General features: G+C 43.7%; 1 protein-coding gene and 1 non-coding gene across 2 annotated transcripts in view; one reads left to right on the top strand and one right to left on the bottom strand.

Moving 5' to 3' along the window:
• galnt14 (UDP-N-acetyl-alpha-D-galactosamine:polypeptide N-acetylgalactosaminyltransferase 14 (GalNAc-T14)) overlaps positions 1 to 21710 on the top strand; it is a gene marked incomplete in the record, with an annotated part of 258579 nt that overhangs the window by 18252 nt on the left and 218617 nt on the right.
• Positions 1252 to 1370, bottom strand: LOC119418768. The gene has a single exon (XR_005187217.1). It is a non-coding gene; the product is annotated as a 5S ribosomal RNA (ribosomal RNA).

The following is a 21710-nucleotide window of genomic DNA, read 5'->3' on the forward strand; positions in this document are numbered from 1 at the left end:
ATATATACATATATATATATATATATGTATATATGTATGTATGTATGAATGATCTGAATGTGGTAAAGGCTGCAGGGTAATCCTTCTTTCTGACACATTCGCCTGCCTGCTGCTGCGTTCAGGATCAGCTTTGTGCTCCGTTTTTTTCGATGACGCTGATCCAGCTCTGATTGTTTCTGCTTCAAGGCGTGACATCACGGCGAACGCGTCGTGCCCGAGGCGAATGCATCGAACGCAGCGTCCTGTTGTCATCACCTGCTACAAACACTGGGCGTGCAAGCAAACGAAACCTTCCACTTCTGAAAAACTTTCCAAAATTCAACATTGTTACGGCAGCACCGCCCTCAGCTACAAACTCTTCGTTAAAATGGCCGTGCTCACACATGACTGTGCACATAATCCTGCAGCCCACGGCAACTTTGTTATGGAACAGGCCACTAAAGTGAGTCTGTGGAAATAAAACTGCTTTCCTTTCTCCATTTCCTCAAACCGCTCATGTTTCCAGTTTCTCCTCCTGTGACTTCCTGTCCTGTCCTCAAGGTCTAAAAACGACACCGGTGATAAACAATAATTCTTAAAACAGTTGTCTGAATCCGTCTTTCTTCATCTGTTAAGTGTGCCCCAGTAAATTAAATCATCCATGTGGGGATGCCTGCCAAGGTGTGCACAATGTGGGCGGAGGAGGTTAATAAAATAATGTGCATGGCCTAGAAGATGGTTGTGGAAGCTGCGTGCACAAAAATAAGATGTGAAGTTCAAACACTGGCTGCACACAACATGGCTCCATAGTCACATGGTCACACACACATTCACTTAAACTGGGACTGAAATTTTACCTTTTTCAAACAATGTTGAGTTAATTTTGTGTCTCCAACAGTCACGACCCAGTGACACATGACCTGTATGCTCTTCATGATCTAAACATCTTTTTTAGGAAGTGGCTGGATCGCAGCAAATTTGGAAAAGGTTCAGTGTGAAGACGTTCGTGATTCTGCTACAGTCTCAGTTCTCACCATAACTTTTTCTTACTTTCCTTGTCCTCGAGACAATCTCCACCTGGCTGCTCACCATGCTTTATGCACCCGCCCTGACCGTCGGGATGCAGCTGAACGCTCGAAGATCAATACATTTACTACCTTTATCCAGGGGCGCTTCTAGGATCTGACCTTTAGGGGTGCTTAGCCCCCAGTACTGACTATGGCTCTTGGCTTGAACAACGCACCCCATGTTGAGGTTTGTGAGAAGTGCCAAAGTTTACAGCACCTGGTATTCCCAGGCGGTCTCCCATCCAAGTACTAACCAGGCCTGGTCCTGCTTAGCTTCTGAGATCAGACGAGATCAGGCTTGTTCAGGGTGGTACGGCCGTAAACGAGGAGCTCCGTCACAAACAGGACTTTTAAAGGATCGTAACAAAGACTAGACTTATGCAACCAGAAGTTACAACATATATCTACATACAAAACTAGGGGTGCACCCGGTTTCCTTAATTTGGAGCAATCTGCAATCGGCCGATCCTTGCATGAAAAACAAATATTACCAATTGTTTTAGTTTTAACAACAATTATCTGAACTTCATTTATATTTCAGAGCACCACCTCATGGCCAATTAAAACAAGTTTGTATTGTTTCTAGGATATTGTTCAAGGGCATGTTTCTCAATAAAATAATATTGGAAAACAAGGTGCATTGTGACCTTATAGCACCTGACTGTGTCGCTTATAAAACAAAATCGTATCGGCAGGTCAGACTTTTTGGAAATCGGTGATCGGCCAGAAAACTGCGATCGGTGCACCCCTACACAAAACACAACACAACTAGCTTCAAGCATTAACCTTTAATTTAACCATTAACCTCTGACTGTAGAGCGTCTGTTCTGCAAAACCCCGACAATGTTGTTGGAGGAAAAGGGGGTGGAGCTCCTGCAGGTAAGGGGCGTTTACCTTCGAGACAAATTGAGGTTACTAGTTGCTGATGAGCATTTTGGGTTGATTGACAGGTGGCGTCGTGGATCTGATTCGTGCAAAAAGAAAAAAATCATATATTTTACTGGCCGGTCGTCATTTTTTCCATATTTATTTCAAATGCATTCAATATTTTGGTGAATCTAAAATTTGAGAACTGAGCTTCTTTACAAAATCCGATGGTTTCGTAAGTTTTCAGGGGTGCTGAGTTAAAATCAAGCACCCACAAAAAAGAGGCTAAAATCACCACTGCCTTTATCACTGCACTATTGTTGTCTCCATGACGTCGTCATGCAGCCTAGAACTGGACCACTCAACTAAATCTCCCAGGGGGGCCACGGTTACTGAAAGCCAAGAGCTCAGGGGCCGGACGTCCAGCAGCTACTGTCATCGTTTGTTTTATGGTTTAAAATCTAGTTTTATTTGAAAATGAACCCATTTGTGGGCTGAACAGAACTCACCTGTGGGCCTGATTTGGCCCCCGGGCCGTCAGTCGATGCTTAACGCTTTTGAAGCCTGACTTTGGTAATCCCCAGACTAATTCTTATCCCACTTATGCTTTTTATTCCACAACTGTCGGCCATTGTGCCAAGAAAAACAGAATTTCCTGTGTAGTGGATGCTGCTGCTGTAGTGTTATCATGAAGAGTGCACCTTCAAGCTGTCACGGTTGTCTGTTGTTGTCGGGGCTAGTAGCAGATAGATCCTCTCCTTTAGCTCTTAATCTCCTTGCCAAGAGTGAGAAGAAAGCAATATTACCAGGAGGATTTAAAGGAGGCCTCATATCTCCCACCTCCTTCTCATCCCCCCATGAAAACATTTTATTTATTTATTTGTCCTCTGCAGTAAAGACACAGATATTGTTGTGTATTCTCAGACTGACACGCGTCCTTAGGGCTGAGAAGGTGATTGACAGCTCTGAACGCCGCACGCTCCTCCAACAAACACACAGGAAGACCTTTCACAATCAGACTGTGATAGATGTTTTTTTCCCACACAAAGCTCAAAGTGTTGGTTTTATTACTTCTGTCCATCGCTCAGTAACACGAGTACCGTTTAACTTAAATCACACGGACGCTCTTCCATTTCCAGTTTCCTACGTAGATTTTATTGGCGTCTAACGACTTCAACGTATTTTAACATTCTGCTGTTAAAACGTTCAGACGGGTTCAATGACCTTTAGTTTTTATAACTTCTTTATTTTTAAAAGTATTTAATTCACAGTTTTAGTTTCACTGAGTCCAATGTTTGTTTGTTTTTTTAGCTAGATTTAGTTTTAAGGTTTAGGTTTTGGAAATGTTCAGTTTATTCATAAAACTCACAATAAATTTAATCTCAGGGCACTTTATTTAAAACATAAATATAAAAATATATATTTAATGTAGTAGATTTTATCAACGAGTTTTTATGCTGTAGTTCCTATAGTCCAGGTGTAGTTTCTATATTACACCTGTAGTTTCTATAGTCCAGCTGTAGTTTCTATGGTCTTGGTGTAGTTTCTATGGTCCAGCTGTAGTTTCTATGGTCCAGGTGTAGTTTCTATGGTTCAGGTGTAGTTTCTGTGGTCCAGGTGTAGTTTCTATGGTCTTGGTGTAGTTTCTATGGTCCAGGTGTAGTTTCTATGGTCCAGGTGTAGTTTCTATGGTCCAGGTGTAGTTTAAATTATGAATCCTCATGAATACAAACATGGCGCACACAGAGAGAGAGAGAGAGAACAGAACTTTGGATTTACTGGTTTTAGGTTTTATCTATGTTTCTGCCTATTTTAGCCTTCAGCTACTATTTTGCCAAGTTTGTCATTTAGCTACATTTTGCTGATTTTACTATTTACAAGATGGTCTGAGTGTAAAAGAACAAAAGAAAGAGGCCACAGAGAAAATGGAAATAAAACACATTTAGTCATTTGTCTCTGAAGTTAGTTTTTATTATGGCGCTTTACACGGAGTGTGATGTTGTTCTGCTTCCAGGCAGCTCTGCTGTGTTTGCCAAGACCCCCCCCCCCCCCCCACACACACACACACACACACACAGTCCTGGACATTCACACACAGTGAGGGAGGTTTTCTAGAGAAGGTGAGGAATCTCAAGCAGCTGATTGGACAAACAGTTTGTGAGTCTGCTGGACGCTTGTGAGGAACACGGGAACACGGAGAGCAGGAATGTTTCATCCACAGCAGCACCTGAACAAGTTCATCTGCTGAACATGAAGGAATCCTTCTGCTCTTCTGGGACAGAGTAGCGTTTTGTTTCAAAAACAGATTATGTTCTTTTGTTGGCTGTCCCACAGAAAAGAGAATTTAGAATCAGCTGCGTGTTTCTTTTAGCTCTGGTTTGTGTTTTCGTCCATTTTTATCTGATGTGGAGCAGGAACGCAGGGAGGCTCCTGATTGGCTCGTTGCTTCAGAACATTGACTAGAAGAAGTTTATTTATTTATTTTTTAAATATACAAGTCCAACCCAGAGCTTATCTCTGAACTTTTTCACCATCATGTAGTAAAAAAAGAAAACTTGGAGTCCAAAAAAATCTTTATCTCAGTTGTAGTGAAAACAAAGAAGATATTGAAATATAAAAAACTTATTTTACTATAAAAATAACATAACTTTTATTGATAGACACATAAATAAACTCATTAAAAATAAATTAATTAAGTCCTGCACATAATCATGTTTCCTGTTGGAGAAAACACTATTAGTTAATAACATTTTCCATGTGCAATGTTAATTTTCTTCATACAAACCTTGTTTATTATGATTATTTTTGTGGTTCTCGTCAGCCATCTATACTTTAAAACATGATCACTGTGAGTGTAAACTGAAATATCATTATTTACCTTCTTATATAAATTACCTTTTCTCTGTTAGCAAAATATCTTGTGCACCACCGGACAGATTTTACCACAATAGTCAAACAGCAATCAGAGGCTGTTCGTCGACAACTGAATGACTTTTGGAGTCCGCTTCATTCAAGATGGCCGCCACAGTAAATCCACTTTAGCCATCACATACAAGGCTGACTGTCATTTTTACAGACATTGAGCTGAAAATCGGTGAGGAAGTAGCTGAGAGTCATCTGCAACACATTCTCTGAGCACAAACATATTGTGCAGGATTTTTGTTTAAAACTACATTTATTTAGAGTTAACCATGTCTGTTAGCAAAATATCTTATGAAGCACTGGATGAATTTGAATGAAACTCTCAGAAAGTTATCACTAGATGTACATTTACAATTTGGATGAGATTGGTAGTGGTAGTAGCTGAGCATATTCCCTAACACATAGTTTGAGCACTAGCAGAAATCACAAGATTTGAGCTAAATGTAATTTGTTTTGCATCATTTTATTTTCTATATTTGACCAAAATGACTTCAACACCGTTCTTTCCATTTTAAAGTGAAGTCGGACTCGGACTCTGTCATGAACGGGACCGATCAGCAGCTCGTTTTTACAGCTTCAAAAAGCACACCTGTTTGATCCAACCCTCCTGCTGCCCGGGGCTCAGAATGACCCCGGGCAGCAGGAGGGTTTTTGATTTTGTATCGTCACATCAGCGCCCGACACAAATATCTGCATGTGCAAAATAAAATGGTTGGCTGTGGTTTTAGCTCCTAGACTCACACGTAAAATGATAACTCAAGTCAAATATTTTGTCTAATTTTTATAAATTTATGTCCGTCTCTGTAGAGATAACAAACCAGATCAACGTGCACAGAGCTGCTGCTCACTCAGTGGAGCTGGAGAAAACCTGCCAGCAGCAGGAAGTGCTGCTGATTGTCCATCCAAAAATACACACGGCATCAAAAAACACGGTTTAGACGGGGAACGAGAAGTAGTTGCAGAGTTTCAGAGTTAAAGTTGAATGAATGAAGCACGACTTCAGCTGCTGCCTGAGGCTTCACACGCCGCTAGACCCTAAATAAACATGGAGTCATAGCGGTTTTGATCAGATCTTAAATGTAACGTAAGGTTCTTTATTGTCATTCGCATCACATGTGGTACATGTGGTGGAAGGAAATTGTGTACGCAGGGTCCCAGTTACATCCAGCAATAGCAAAAATATAAATAGTAAAAGAAACAGTCTCAAGGATCTAAGATATAAACTAAGAAATATGCTAAAGACTAATGATGCAAAACAACACGCCGAACAACAGCAGCACGAACATGAGTCTGTGTGAGCAGATGAGGACGAATGAACACATCAACATGAAATAAATCAGCAGCATGAGATCAGCAGCATGGATAATCAGAAGCACACATCAGCAATCAAAGTGGCATTACGTTGATTTTTATTTTCACAGTGATTATTCTGGTTAGATGCTCATGAGTCTAACAGTCTCAGGGTAGAAGCTGTTCCTCAGTCTAGTGGTTCTACACTTAATGCTCCTCAACCTCCTTCCTGAGGGGTGCGGGGCAGAAAGTGTGTGTGCTGGGTGAGTGTGGTCCTTCATGATGCAGGTGGCTCTCGTCCTGCATCTGGAGGTGCAGATGTCTGCGACGTACTCCAACAGATTCTGTGCAGCCTTCACCACTCTCTGCTCTCGATGCACGACTGTGCACTATATTTGGACATGTGTGGTGTAGTGCTTGGTGTTTGTATTGTGGATGACCCTCAGCTACTACCACTCCAAACGTTTGCTCAGTCTTTGTAAAATTCAACCAGGTATCGTCTTTTATTGCGTTGTCTGTGGTGGCCATCTTGAACAGGGTTGAGTTCAAAACAATCAGCTGTAGATACACCGTGATTAGGTATTTTGCTAACACGGAGTCTACATTTAAAGCCAAAATCCTCCACTGATAAACATTTGCTGAAGCTTTTCTTAACGGTTCCTGTTTGGTTCGCCCTCTTTATGTGCTGTAAACCACAGGTGTGTGTGACAACAGGCAGGGCTTTAGTTTGTAGCTTCTGTTTTTTCCTGCAGGACTTGGTATATTTGTGTGAAAGGTAAAACAAGCATCGGCACAAGGTAACGTTTAAATCACTTCCCATCTGGCTGCTCATACATATGCATGCAGACAGAAAATCAGCCCTTCTTGTTTTTCTGTAGTTACGACTGAGCGCAGGCCGGGAGCTTTGTAGAGCTGCAGGAAAAAAAGGCACATTTCAGATGTAAACACCTACAAACATATTCTGTTTATCTGATCTGCACGGGCTTTCTGTTTTTAATGTGCCACAGTGGACGGTTTCACTGGCGCTCTTTACTGGACCATGAATATGCAGCGTGATTGTCTGTTGATCCCTGTGGGGACGCACCGCTCATCTCAGCTCTGCTGCCTACACAGGGGGGTCAAAGGTCAGAGGTCAGCTGCACGACCTGAAGCTTTTACACGTCCAGTTCCTCGCTCTGCCGGGCTCTGGGTGTTCATTAAACAGACGGCAGGTTTGATTTGTGTCACTGAACGTTCAAAGATATTTAATAAAACTGAGGTTTGAATTAAGATAAATGTTTGTTCTGTCCGCACGTATCCAGAGATAAACTGCTGAATAAAAGTGAATGAAATGACAAAATACAGAGTGAAGAACATGCATTTTCTATAAAAACGGTAATGTTAACTTTTAAAATCTGCTAAAACAAATGAACACTAGATAAAAGAAAACTGTAGCAAAAGGCTACTTTAATGCTAAACGTAACTAGAACAGTAGCCAAAAGTTAAAAGTAACAGAATATTAGCTAAAAGCCAAAAGTAGCAAAACTCTAGGTAAAATATTTATAATTATAGTTAAAGTTAAAAGTAGCAAAATATTAGTAAATATTTATTAATCTTTTATTTATCCGGAGAAATCTCATTAATATATTTTCATGTTAAGGGAGACCTGGACCTGAAAGCAGTCAGCGTGCACGTTTTTGGACTGTGGAAGGAAAACTTTAATATTTTTAACAGTTTTTACTAGGCCTGTCGTGATAAACAATAAATCAATTAATCGTATGATAAATGAAAATTATCCACCTCATTTTCATTTATCAGCTTTATCGTTTCTTCGTGTCTCTCTCGTTCTACTGAAGACACTGGATGATAAAAGGCTCCACTCCGGTGCTCTTCACTGACCCCTCCCTTTCTCATTTATTTTTAAAATCAGTTTTAACCGTCCACAATCGCATTTTGGATCGTTAAAAGCAGCTCAGCTGAGAAGCTAAGCTACGAGCTAAGCTAACAGGCCGACCTCGGGGAAAAAACCTCCGTCTCGTCGAAGCTCCAAAATTCACGGTTGAAACTCGTGCCTTCCTGTAAAAAGTTGTTTTTCTCTGCAAAAAGAAGCTGAGAACTTGTTTACTGATTTTTTTATTAAAAGCTTTGTGTGAAAAATGCTAAAGAGCTCAAACCACACCTAGCGTCCTCCATTTTGAGGACAGCCCATGTCACGTCAAGGGGCCTCCGTCTCATTTTTCTTAAAGAGACACGCTGCTCGCTCCCTCGCTATCCATCCTTCGGTTCAGTCTTATACTGCCATCCAGTGGTCAAAAAAGGTACAACACACATACATTAACGAACATTTCAAACAATATTATCGTTTATCACAATAATTTCTGAGACAATTAATTGCCCAGCAGAATTTGTTATCATGACAGGTCTAGTTTTTACACAATGTTACTTTATTTTTTATGATTTTAAGACTTTTACTCCAGAGTGTTCAACCTAAAACCTTAAAAAAACATGATTTGAGATGACACCCTGGAAATGCTTGCAGTATGCAGGATTGTGTTCAGTGTGTGTGTGTGTGTGTGCGTGTGTGTGTGTGTGTGTGTCGAGGTCATGGACAGAAATGTATGAGCTGCATCAGAAAACAATGTAGAAGCCAAACAAGCCGTGCTGCTGCAGGGGGAGATCCATACACACCCTGATATTGATGACTGAGCTGCTGGTGTGTATTCTGCTGCTCTTCTGGGTAAAACAGAGATGAGGGAGGAAGAAGCAGACGAGAAGTTGTTTGTCTCAAAGTGTATATATTCTGTGTGTGTGTGTAGTATTGACACAGCCGTACTCTCCCCGGACCTGAGCTCAATAAGCCCCGACTTCAAACAAACAGCAGCCACTTCTCCCCGAGAGGAGGGGAGGTGAAAATAAATGAAGATGAGAAAGAAGAGGAGTCTGGAGTGAGAGGGGGGAGATAAGGCGGGATGGAAAGACTGGAAACAGGGTGAACAGTTTGGGGTAACAAAATAACAGAACACTTTGGATCCAGGTTGTTTGTACCTCTATCAAGCTTTAATTTAGCATCTTCGGTCTCTTTGGGGACTGCGTATAAGGCAGCCAACTATTATTATCCACCTGCAAAGGGTCTTTCTCTTCCTTAACATTAATGCGGCCTGAACCGCCACTCCACAAATGTTATATCAAAACGACCGGCTCGGCCCCGTGATGCATGCTGTTACTTTTATTGCTGTTTTGTTACCATGGTGATGTAATTTTCAAACAAAGATGCCATTTGTCTCATTGAAACAAACTATAAATCAGCCATTTTTAGAGATATTGAGCTCAAATTTGGTGTGCAATTCATTCATTCAAGCTTTATTTGTACAGGTTAGTCTCACTGAGTCACGAGAACTCATTTACAAGAGAGACCTGTTTTACACAAAACCACAGATACGGCACACACAAGAAACAGCCGTAAAATGCATATCAAATGAAAAGTAAATAAAAGTAGTGATATAAAACAAAATAAAAACAAGCTACATTATGAAACGAGGTAAAATACTAAAAACAGGAACATGTCTGCGTTGGGTTTTGCATAATTGTTTAAAATCCCTTAGAGAAGTCAAGGTCGAGAGCTTCAGATCTTTTTGTAAGATATTCCAGGAAACAGGAGCGGAGTAGGAGAAGGCCCTTTTGTCTAGTTCAGTCCTCACTGAGGGAACACTGCAGGTAATAATGTCCTGAGAGCGCACGCTGTAGCTGCACTCACACAGAGACATGTAGGAGGAGATGTATGAAGGCAGCAGACCAAGAAGTGATTTAAAGATGAAAATGTACCAGTGAGAGAGTCTGTGTGAAGTTAATGACCAGTTAAGCAGTGAATACTGGGTGCAGTGGTGGGTACGGTAGTTACAGTCAGTTATGAATCTTAGTGCACCATGATAGACAGCATCCAACATCTGCAGCATCCAACATCTGCAGGGTTCTTGTAGGAGCGTTCATGTAAATGATGTCACTGTAATCAATGGAGGGAAGGAAAGTCGCAGCTAGGTGTTTCCTAGCGTTCAGAGTTAGACAGGATCTGTTTCTGAAAAAGAAACCCAGTTTAACTTTCAGTTTCTTTATCAAGTTTTCAACATGAGGCTTAAAAGAGAGATGTGAGTCGATCAAGATAACCGAGGATTTGTAGGAACCCACGATCTCAATAGGGACACCATGCATGGATGAGACAGGAGGAAGAACTGCTGGCACCAACATCCTGTTAGAAAACAACATCCCTTTGGTTCTGCCAGCATGTAGCACCAGTTTGAGATGGAACAAATCTGACTGGATGATGTCAAATGCAGACTGTAGAAGCTGGAAAACCTTAGCAAAGGTTTTAGCTCGAAAATAAACAACTGTGTCGTCAGCATAGAGATGCCCCATATATACTGAATTCAATACAGAGCTGAAATTTGGTGGGGTTACATCTGAGAATGTTCCCCATCACATACTGAATCCAAATCATAAATTCAAGATGGCCACCATAGCTTAAAAGAAAAAATACAATGTCTTTTTTTTTTTTTTGCCACATTGAGCTGATATTTGGTGTTGTGGTATCTCAGAATGAACCCCAACACATAGTCCAGTGTCTGGGATGTGTTTTAATCTGTTCTGATATTCATATTGTGCACACTGATGTATCAATATTTTGTCTAAATATTGTTCAGTCATATGAAACGTCAACCACTGGGAGCAAAATTTAATGGTTAGGGACAAAATGGTGTCCATTATATATGAAGTGGAGGTCCGCTTAGGCGCAAGTGTGACTTGACAAGGTGCTTTAATTCATGAGGCTGGTGGAGTTTTTATTTTAATTCTCAGATTATGAATATTTTGTTTGTCAAATTAAAAAACTTCAAATAATTAAAACGATCTTTGAGACATCTGCCAGGTTTCCAATAAATCTGAGCATTGTAGCATCTCACATGACTGCGACTATTAGGACTATTAACTACTAGGACTATTAACTATTAGGACTATTAACTGTTAGGACTATTAGGATTATTAACTACCAGGACTATTAACTACTAGGACTATTAACTACTAGGACTATTAAGACTATTAACTATTAGGATTATTAACTATTAGGACTATTAACTACTAGGACTATTAACCATTAGGACTATTAACTATTAGGACTATTAAGACTATTAACTATTAGGATTATTAACTATTAGGACTATTAACTACTAGGACTATTAACCATTAGGACTATTAACTATTAGGACTATTAACTACCAGGACTATTAACTACTAGGACTATTAACTATTAGGACTATTAACTACTAGGACTATTAACTATTAAGACTATTAGGACTACTAACTACCAGGACTATTAACTACTAGGACTATTAACTATTAGGACTATTAACCATTAGGACTATTAACTATTAGGACTATTAGGAAACTAGTTCTAACTAAAAATTGTGGAAAGATTTTGATAAAATATGTGAATTTTCATTTGCCGTCTCTCTGAACCCAAGCAGCCAGATTTTGACAAACTGTAGCCCGTTATCATTTGAATGGGTTGAAAAATGTTTATTAAACTGAAGAGAAGCAGATTTGGATCAGATATTTTAAAATAAATATTATTCTGATCAGCGTGGTTTTTAAAGCTGAACTTCCTCATGAATGTTGTTTGACTCGCCGCCTGGTGAGGTCCCATGTTTAACTCTGCGTTACACAGTGAACGTAACGTGTTAAATTTTCTTCAGTTAACCAGCTCTTTACTAAAGTGTGACACTAATTATAATTAATAAATATATCATTAATATAATTAACAAACTAAACAATTCTGTGGGCAGCACAGTGGAGCAGTTAGTAGAGCTGCTGCCTCTCAGCGAGCGAGGTGGTTGCTCCGGTTGAAATCCCGGCCCGTGGTCTTTCTGGGTGGAGTTTGCATGTTCTCTCCGTGCTGCGTGGGCTTTCTCCAGGTACTCCAGTTTCCTCTGACAGTCCAAAAACATGCATGTTAGGCTGATTGGTAACTCTAAATTGTCCCTAGGTGAGAGAGAGAGAGTGAATGGTTGTTTGTCTCGTTTGTCTCTGTGATGGACTTGGGACCCGTCCAGGGTGTACTCCGCCCCTCGCACAGTGATTGCCGGACATGGGCACCGGCGACCCCTGTGACCCAAAATGGAAGAAGCGTGTAAAAGATAATGGATGGATGGATGGATGGATGGATGGATGGAGGGAGGGAGGATGATTTTTGATTTTGTGGGCTGCAGTCATTTCACTTTGTTTCTGCAAATTCTAGATAAAGAAAGTTAAAGAAGCTGTTAGAACGTGAGTTTTGTCTGTTTCAGCCTGAACGGTGAACACTGGAACAGCTCCGGAGCAGATTCATCACTGTTTCACATGAACTGACAGAATAATTGATGCTGTTTCATCAAACAGGAGATCCAGATAATCTCACTGTCTCTGAAATAAGAAATAAAAAGAGCTGTTTGTTGCTGCCAGCTTGGTTCTGATTATAAGCTATAATTTACCCCCCCCCCACCCCCCCACCCACCCACACACACACACACACACACACCCCTCCCTCAGTTAAACCAATCAGGTGAAACTGTAAACAAGACAAAAACCACCAGTCTCACACAAATGCCTTAAAGACCCGAGTGTCTGAAACAAAACTCAGAGGAAAGACTTCAGTCTTACACCAGACTTGAACCTCCTGCTGGATTCTGTTTCATTTCTGCAGATTTCTATCTTAGATTTTACTCCAGTTAACGTGAGACACTTCATAACTTGGTAGGCCTGTCATGATAACACATTTTGCTGGGCGATTAATTGTCTCTGAAATTATTGTGATAAACGATAATATTGTTTGAAATTTGACAATAATTAGTTATTACTGTCAAATTTAAGAAGAAATGTTTAATTTGTTTTGCGTGTAGTACCTTTTTTGACCACCGGATGGCAGTATAAGACTGTTTGAATCGAAGGATGGAGAGTGAGGGAGCGAGCAGCGTGTCTCTTTAAGAAAAATGAGAGGGAGGCCCCTTGACGTGACATGGGCTGTTTCTCTTCAGTTTTCAAAATGGTGAACACTTGGTGTGGTTTGAGCTCTTTAGTATTTGTCACACAAAGCTTTTAATCAAAAAATCAGTAAACAAGTTCTCAGCTTCTTTTTTCAGAGAAAAACAACTTTTTACACGAAGGCACGGGTTTCAACCGTAAATGTTGGAGCTTCGACAAGACGAAGGTTTTTTCCCGAGGTCGGCCTGTTAGCTTAGCTCGTAGCTTAGCTTCTCAGCTTAGCTGCTTTTAAAGATCCAAAATACGATTTTAGATGGTTAAAACTGATTTTAAAGAGAAAGGGAGGGGTCAGTGAAGAACACCGGAGTTGAACCTTTTATCATCCAGTGCCTTCAGTAAAAAGAGAGAGACACGAAGAAACAATAAAGCCGATAAAATGAGGTTGATAATTTTCATTTATCATGCGATTAATTGATTTATTGTTTATCGTGACAGGTCTATAACTTGGTGCTTCTGAAAAGTTTTGATTGTTTTTGTACACGCGTTGCAGATCTGTCAAAGGACAAATGTAAAAGAGTACAATTAAAATAGTAAAATTGTGTTTCTGCACTCTTCCATAGAGAAAAATGTGGTGGAGACTTTGGATTATTTGCATAAATGAGTGTTTTGGGCAGAAATGCTTTTATGTAAAATCAGTCTGGAAACAGATAAACTGTCCACAAACTGAAAGAGCACTTTTTTTTCTAAAATCATTAAAATGAAGCTTGTTGTGTTTTGGCATGGTGATATTTCAGACGGACACAGCTAAATATTTTGGTTGGATGAGAAGAGGTTGTGAGTGTCTGGCACGGACGGAGCCAAACAGTGGAAGGAAAGACGATTTCACTCTGAAGAAACTTGGCAGGAAAGAACATTTTTATCTCCATCAACTTCTCTTAAAAAAAACACTCAAATGTTTCTATTTCACAACGATTTCTGACAAACCAGCGTTAGAATCATCTGTGAAAAACAGACTCTCTGCTTTTAAAGAAAAATAAATAAAACCAACCTTTCATTTGGAGTAAATGAAACGGATTCAACACGAGGAACACAGGCTGAAGGAAACGGTTGGATCAGCAGATTAGCTCGTGTCGTGATCCTTCAGGTCGACAGGTGTCTAGATGTGGCAGCTGGGGCTCCGTTGAATGACTTCACCAGTAGAATAACTGGGAGGAGTTTTGGGATCACGCCGACCTGCTGGCTCATGGTGAGACCTGGCTCCTTATCTGGTTTAAGAGTCCCGGGACCGTTCTTTGGAGTTCCCAGTTTTACAGAGGGAACCTAGGAGGGGCGGCACGGTTTCCTCCCACAGACCAAAAGCATGTGTAGCGCCCCCTAGCGTCCTTAGCGTTATGGGGGTGGCTAACCCGAGTTCTTTAAATCAGTTGGTATCTCTACCTGAATATTCTAAATGTTTACCCCTTATACCATGAAGTATAACAGTAGAATAAGCATACGTTTTAAACAAATAAAACAGTTTAATGAACAATAACACAGTTTCTTCAGTCAGTAATGAAATAGAAATGATACGATTAACCTCGTTAAACAGAAAGGAAACTTAAAGCCGGCAGCTAAAAATTAGTCTCGGTCGTTGCAGGCCTGATGTTGGTGCACTCACGCGCTTCCCGCTCTTTCCATTAACGTCCCCAACAACCATGTCCCCCATCACCTGAATACGTCCCTCTCCAGGAGGTCGTACGTGCCGTAGTCCGTCTGCTTCTGTCCAATGTTCTCCCCAAGGTTGAAGAATCCCCGCCGAGGTCCTCGCGTCACACACAGCTGGCTATCCGCCAACCGTTCTCCGAGGTCCACGCGTCTCTCACGGCTGGCTAGGCACCAACCGTTCGCCGAAGCCCGCTAGCGGTAGCCACAGAGCTAGCGACCTAACGGGATTGTTCTCCACTGGGTTAGTCACCCACGCAGCTTCAACCTCCACAGGTCGACGGGAGTCCTTTTCTACCCCCTCACTCGCAAGAACAGCAGTTCAGTGGGGTGTTCTCCCACCGCGATAGTCCACGGCAACAGTGACAGTTCGCAGCAACAGTGATGTCCTCTCCTCCCTGTCACTCTCGTCACCTCTCTTCTCCTACCGGAAGCCCTCCTTCCCCGACCACCAAAATAAAATCCCAAGCAACCACATATTACAGTTACATTGTTTTTTTGTTTTTTTAACAACAACTGAACATATATTAAACTCAAAACACAATAGGTTTGCATATTCCATAAACACAAATTGAACATATATTAAACTCCACGTTTTTATTTATGTGTTCTCTAATAATTACAACAGACATGAACAAAAAACCACGGGGTTACACCCTCCCCCTCCCAACTGTCTGCATGTCCTCATGAGACAACTACATGTGTCAATTAGGATCTACAGGGCTAAGGCCTAAAATCCTAACTTGATAATGACCCCTTTATGAACGATGGTAATAGGCTGGTCCCTAGCTTTCCCTGGCCCATCATAAGTCAGACGAATAACTGGTTTACGTTGCCTCTCTGATCTGGGCCTAGTTCTAAGGGTCGTAGGCGTTTTTTTAAGAGTTCTGAGCTGGACGTTAGACCTACTAAGGGATACGTCACCATCTTCTAAACTTGGGTCAGAGTCAGAGTCCTGAGAGGTAGTCAATGGGGCACCATCCGGGTTCCTATCTAGAGTTCCCCCTTGGTTCTCTCCGGCTGAGAGCTCTGTCTCCTCTTCACTATCATTCTCCGTTTCCTTTCCACTCTCGTCCTCTGAAATAGGGATGGCCTCCTCAGACTTGTCTTGGTCCGTTCTCTCATCAGCCTCCTTAGACCCCTCTTCAGGTTCCCCACCACATGCAGGTAAGTCCTCTGGTTGACCTGCACTACAAGATCTCCGAACCACTTCATACTCCCACTCAGAACATGAATCAGAAGGGTCCAGATTCATGGATGGTGCTACTCCACTTGACTGACGCTTCTGGTCCTTTACTTGTAGTCGTGTCCTTGGCTTTGCAGGTGCCTTCCCTTGCTCCTTGTCCTGTGGCATCCTCATAGAGTGGCTAATGGGCAGAACATGGTTGCGGTGTATAGTTCTTACACCCCCGCTTCCACTCTCTGGCCTCACTCGGTAGACCGGGAGGTCCGGCAATTTTCCCACCACAACATATGGGTCGGGACTCCACCGGCTCTCCAGCTTCCTCTTTCCTTTCATTCCCAAGTTCTTTAGGAGAACCCGGTCGCCAAGGTCAATTGCCTGGAAACACACCTGTTGATCGTAGGCTCTCTTATTTCTTTTGTGTGCCTTATCAGCAGTCTTGCTGGCAAGATCATAAGCATTTTGCAGATCTTTCTTCAGGCTCTCGACGTATTGGGAATAGTTTTGGTCTCCGGTCTCATCTGGCGACGTGCCGAAACACAGGTCAACAGGCAACCTAGCTTCTCGCCCAAACATCAAGAGGTAAGGTGAGTATCCCGTGGCATCACACTTAGTACTGTTGTAAGCATGGACGACATACGGGACATGTCGACTCCAAGACCCCTTCTTTTCACTACCCATGGTAGCCAGCATCGATAACAATGTCCGATTGAATCTCTCCGGCTGGGGGTCCCCTTGTGGGTGATAAGGAGTGGTACGGGATTTTCGCACCCCCAACATCCCCAACAGTTCCCGGATCAGCCGACTTTCGAAATCTCTCCCTTGGTCTGAATGTATCCGAGCTGGCAGACCATAGTGCACGAAGTACGTCTCCACCAAGGCTTTGGCCACAGTTAACGCCTTCTGGTTCCGCGTAGGAATTGCCTGTGCGTATCGTGTAAAATGATCAGTTATGACCAGCACATTACTGATCCCTCGAGAGTCTGGCTCCATGGAGAGGAAGTCGATGCACACCAAATCCATGGGCCCCCGGCTCGTGATCTGGTGCAAAGGAGCCATCCTCTTACTTGGAGTCTTCCTGAGAGTACATTCTCCACAATCTTTGATGTACATCTCTGCTTCTGAAATCATCTTGGGCCAGTAGAAGCGCTTCCGCAGTAGATCTGTCAGTCGCTCCACTCCTAGATGACCCATGTCATCATGTAGGGATCGTAGAACTGTCTCTCTGAACTCAGCCGGGAGGACCAGCTGTGTTCCATATTCTCCAGATGGTCTCTGGGTCCTTCTGTGTAACAGTCCATCCACCATCACAAGGCGGTCTTTTTCCCTCTTGAACAGCCTGAACTCTGAGCTGGCATCTTTGTCGTCTGTCCATGACCCTTGTTGCACAGCAGCCCTCACCTTACTAATGACCTCATCCCTCTTCTGTTCCCCCTCTATGTCAGCCCTAGATAACTGTCTCAAGGAACCCAAATCCAGGTGAGTAGGGAAAGCGAACACATCGGGAATACACTGAGAAGAGGCACCCAACTGATCTACGTACCTAGGTGGCATTTCTGGCTGCTCAGTGACCGCTGTCACCATGCAGATGGTACGTACCCCCTTGGGGGATATACACTCCCACTCCTCCCCTTCGACCCCGAAGGTCCTTGACAACACATCGGCGTCGATGTTTGTCTTGCCAGGCCGGTACTGAATGTCAAAGTCATAAATTGCTAATGCAGCTAACCAACGATGCCCCGTGGCATTAAGTTTTGCTGTGGTCAGCACATAAGTCAGGGGATTGTTATCTGTCCTCACAGTGAATGTCGCCCCGTACAAGTAATCATGGAACTTGTCCACGATCGCCCATTTTAGAGCTAGAAATTCTAATTGATGAGCAGGGTACCGCTGCTCGGCAGCGCTCACCCTTCGGCTTGCAAATGCCACTGGTCGGAGCCCCTCGGGGTGCTCTTGATATAATACTGCGCCTAGCCCCTTCAAGCTGGCGTCAGTATGCAAGATGTACGGCTTGTTAGGGTCGGCAAATGCGAGAACAGGAGCGCTGGTGAGGCAACGTATGATGCAGTGAAAAGCATCAGTACACGCCTGGCTCCACCGTTCTCCAAACGGCTCAGCCTCTTTGAGGTAGCCTTTCACCACCTCTCTCGACCCACCCTTTCTCTTCTGCGTGGGACCATACCCTTTAGTGAGATCCGTAAGGGGTCTGATGATTCGGGAATAATTGGCAACAAATCGGCGGTAATACCCGCAGAACCCGAGGAAAGACCTCAAGGACTTCAGGTCGGTAGGCCGCGGCCAATTAGTAACAGCCTTTACTTTCTCAGGATCGGTGGCCACACCCTCTGCCGATACTATATGTCCCACATACTTCACTTTTGGTTGGCAGAACTGGCACTTGTCCGAGGACAGCTTCAGCCCAACCTCTCTAAGCCGGTCTAAAACTTGTAGAAGCCGTTCCTCATGCTCCTCCAAAGTTCTCCCAAAAACTATCAGGTCATCCAGGTAAACCAACACTTTAAGCAGATTCATATCCCCCACGGCCCTCTCCATCAGCCTCTGGAAAGTCGCAGGAGCCCCGGTGACTCCCTGCGGCATCCTTTCGAACTGATAGAACCCCAGGGGGCAGATGAAAGCAGTCTTTTCTTTGTCTGCCTCTGCCATGGCAACCTGGTAATAACCCGACCTTAAGTCAAGTACCGAAAACCACCGACTCCCCGCCAAGCAATCGAGCGCATCATCGATACGAGGGGTGGTGTACTGATCTGGCACGGTACGACTATTCAACGTTCTATAGTCGATACACATTCTGACACTGCCGTTTTTCTTCCGAGCCACAACTATTGGAGATGCATATGGACTGCGTGACTCCTTTATAATCCCCTCTCTTAGAAGGTCCTGCAGATGTTTACGCACATCGTCAATGTCCGCAGGCGCCAGTCTTCTCGACCGCTCTCTAAAGGGTCTGGTGTCAGACAGCCGGATATTATGCTCCACCCCTTTAGCGAGTCCCACATCCCATTCATGCAGAGAGAACACACTAGCTCTATCTGCTAATTTTTTTCTCAGCCTGGTTTTCCAAAGCTCTGGGATGGGTGAGTCACCAAAGTTAATGAGCTGGGGGTCGAACTCGTTGAGTCCCCCCTCTGACTGAGGTGTTGGCTTCACGGGAGCCATCACCACGTCAACCGTGCACAACTGTCCCACTACAGTGCCAATTGGGAGAACTATCTCCCGTGCGGACTCGTTATGCACAGGGACCGGGAAACTATCCACAATCACTTCTGAACTGGGCAAAACCAATGGTGGTACAAGCACCCCAGCTGGGAGCGAGCCTATGGGTGACATGTCCACCATCAGCACTTCCCTGTCCAATGGGCGTCTCGGCTCCACCCGGCAGATGGCCCGACAGCTGCTTCCAGCTGGTATGGTCAGAGGTCCAGGCCCCATCCATTTCACACGACCCAGGTCCTCTTCCTCCCCTGTGGTCTGAAGCTTACTCAACTCTGGAGTTTCAGTCCGGATACCCAGCGTCTGCGCCAGATCAACCCCACTGGCCTGGCTACAGAGCTGAGCTAACCTCTTAAAAAGACTAGCGTTAGTCCCCAGAACAACGGGGGTCTGGTCTGGTGTTCTGGGACCTGGGCAGACCAAAGCTAATACAGAGAGTGATTCCCTAGCACCGACTACAGTTTCTGGGAACTCAATTTCTACCAGGACATACCCCAGGTAGGGATAACTGGTGTCACTTAATCCCCAAATAGCCAACCCAGACACTGGTAGGATCTGAACATCGGCTAAATGTTTCTTATACCACTCTTCAAAGATAATGGTAACCTGTGAGCCACTATCCAGTACCGCATCACAAGCGTGACCATTCACCTGCACAGAGACAACTGACGTGGGACCTATCAGTCCTTTCGGGATAGCCCGGTTCCCTACTGATATCGCCTCACTTCTCTTGACAGTGCAATCTGTGTTCAAACTTTCCCCGGGCCTGATGCTCACCCTTTGCTCTTTGGCTCTTTTGAGAGACTGGATAAGCTTCTGAATGACTTTACTCTGGTTTTCGGCATTTTGGCATTTATTTGAAAAATGTCCATTTTCGCCACATCTGTAACAGATGCTGTCATCTGAGCCTCTGCTAGTCCTAACACTCTGTGTTTTATCGGGGCCCAGTCTTTTGGGTTCCACCTGTAACATATTAGCTGACAAATCTGAAGGTTTTGCGTTTTCGGCTGACACCTGTTTCTGTAGCTTCTTCACCTGTTTCTTTAGAGCTGCAATGTCTGGGTCCTCACTACTTTCTGTCCCAGGACCCTGATTCTCAGGAACCGGCACCCAGTCACTATCTGTTTCAGGCCTAGTACTAGGTTTCATAGCAGCAAACAGGGTTTTTAACTCTTTAATCTCTGTTTTTAAGGACTGTATGTCCATCTGACGGCTGTCCGTAGTGCCCGCAACCTGTACCCGCTGTACAGATGCACGGAGCTTGATCCTAGCCGCTGCATATTCCTCCTCGGCTCTGACTTCTGTTAATAGCTCTAAGAACTTTGGAGGATTCTGCCTTCTCTCCCTCAACTTTAACTGCACTAACATGAGGTCTGAATATACTGCCCCCCTCAATAGCTGCTCTACACGAGCTGCGTCCACCCGACTGGCAGGCATCCCCCCTTTTCTAGCTATTAAGGTGAGGGACTGCTCCACACGTCTCAGAAAGTCTGACAGTCTTTCATCTTTCTCCTGTTGCAGTAGTCGAAACTTAAAGTACAGGTCTTCACCGGATTCAGCGGTTCCAAAGGCACTCTCGATGGCATCCAGGCACTTGGAGGGTGTGAGATCTGGCTCCGCCGTACGTACAGCTTTTACGACAGCCAGAGCGGGTCCCCGAAGACATTCTATGATGCGTCTGCGCTTTTCCTTATCTGAACAGTCGCTCTCATCAACCATCCAACGAGCCTGCTCCAACCATTGCTCCAATGTTTCTTCTCCTGGCGGTGTGGGTAGGGAGCCAGAGAACATCCGAAGGCGGTGGTACCCACTGTATTCTTTCCCTGGTCTTTCCACCTTGGCCAAAACGTCTCCCACAGCCCGAATAATGGACTCCACTGAACTTGTAGGTCCAGCAGCATCCAACAGGGTTTTGACAGCTTGTGGTTGTTCTCCTTCGGTAGGCGGACTCTGTGCCGCTGTAAAAATTGGCCAACTGAGATTAGTAGCGACGTGATGCACCTCAGCCGGGACTCTGCTCTGGTCAACTGGTTCTCTACTTTCACACAAAACCATCAACCGGCCCAGCTTCTGGTTGTACATCCTACCTCTCACTCGGACTCGACCAAGAACTTTTACTGTTTGCAGAGTCTCTTCTATCTGGGCAACCTCAACGCCTGTGGGAACGAGAGCCAAGACTGCACGGGTCTCGTCCAGTGATTCACCCTGACACCAGTCTCTTAGTCTAGTCCCCATTTCTGCATAAACTATATTACTGTCCATGGTCATGCTGGAGTAACTACAAACACTACTTTTAATATAAAAGACTCTTATATGCACTACTCTGCTTTACTGCTTACGTGAAGCTTACTTTTGTACAGTATGCTATTCTTACTGCTATATGAGCTGCTTAACTTCTAAAAAAAAATTAAAACAAAGATCCCAGCGGTGCCTCCATTTTGTGTAGCGCCCCCTAGCGTCCTTAGCGTTATGGGGGTGGCTAACCC

Source organism: Nematolebias whitei, chromosome 12 (genome assembly GCF_014905685.2).
Source record: "Nematolebias whitei isolate Nwh7 chromosome 12, NemWhi1, whole genome shotgun sequence".
NCBI lineage: Eukaryota > Metazoa > Chordata > Actinopteri > Cyprinodontiformes > Rivulidae > Nematolebias > Nematolebias whitei.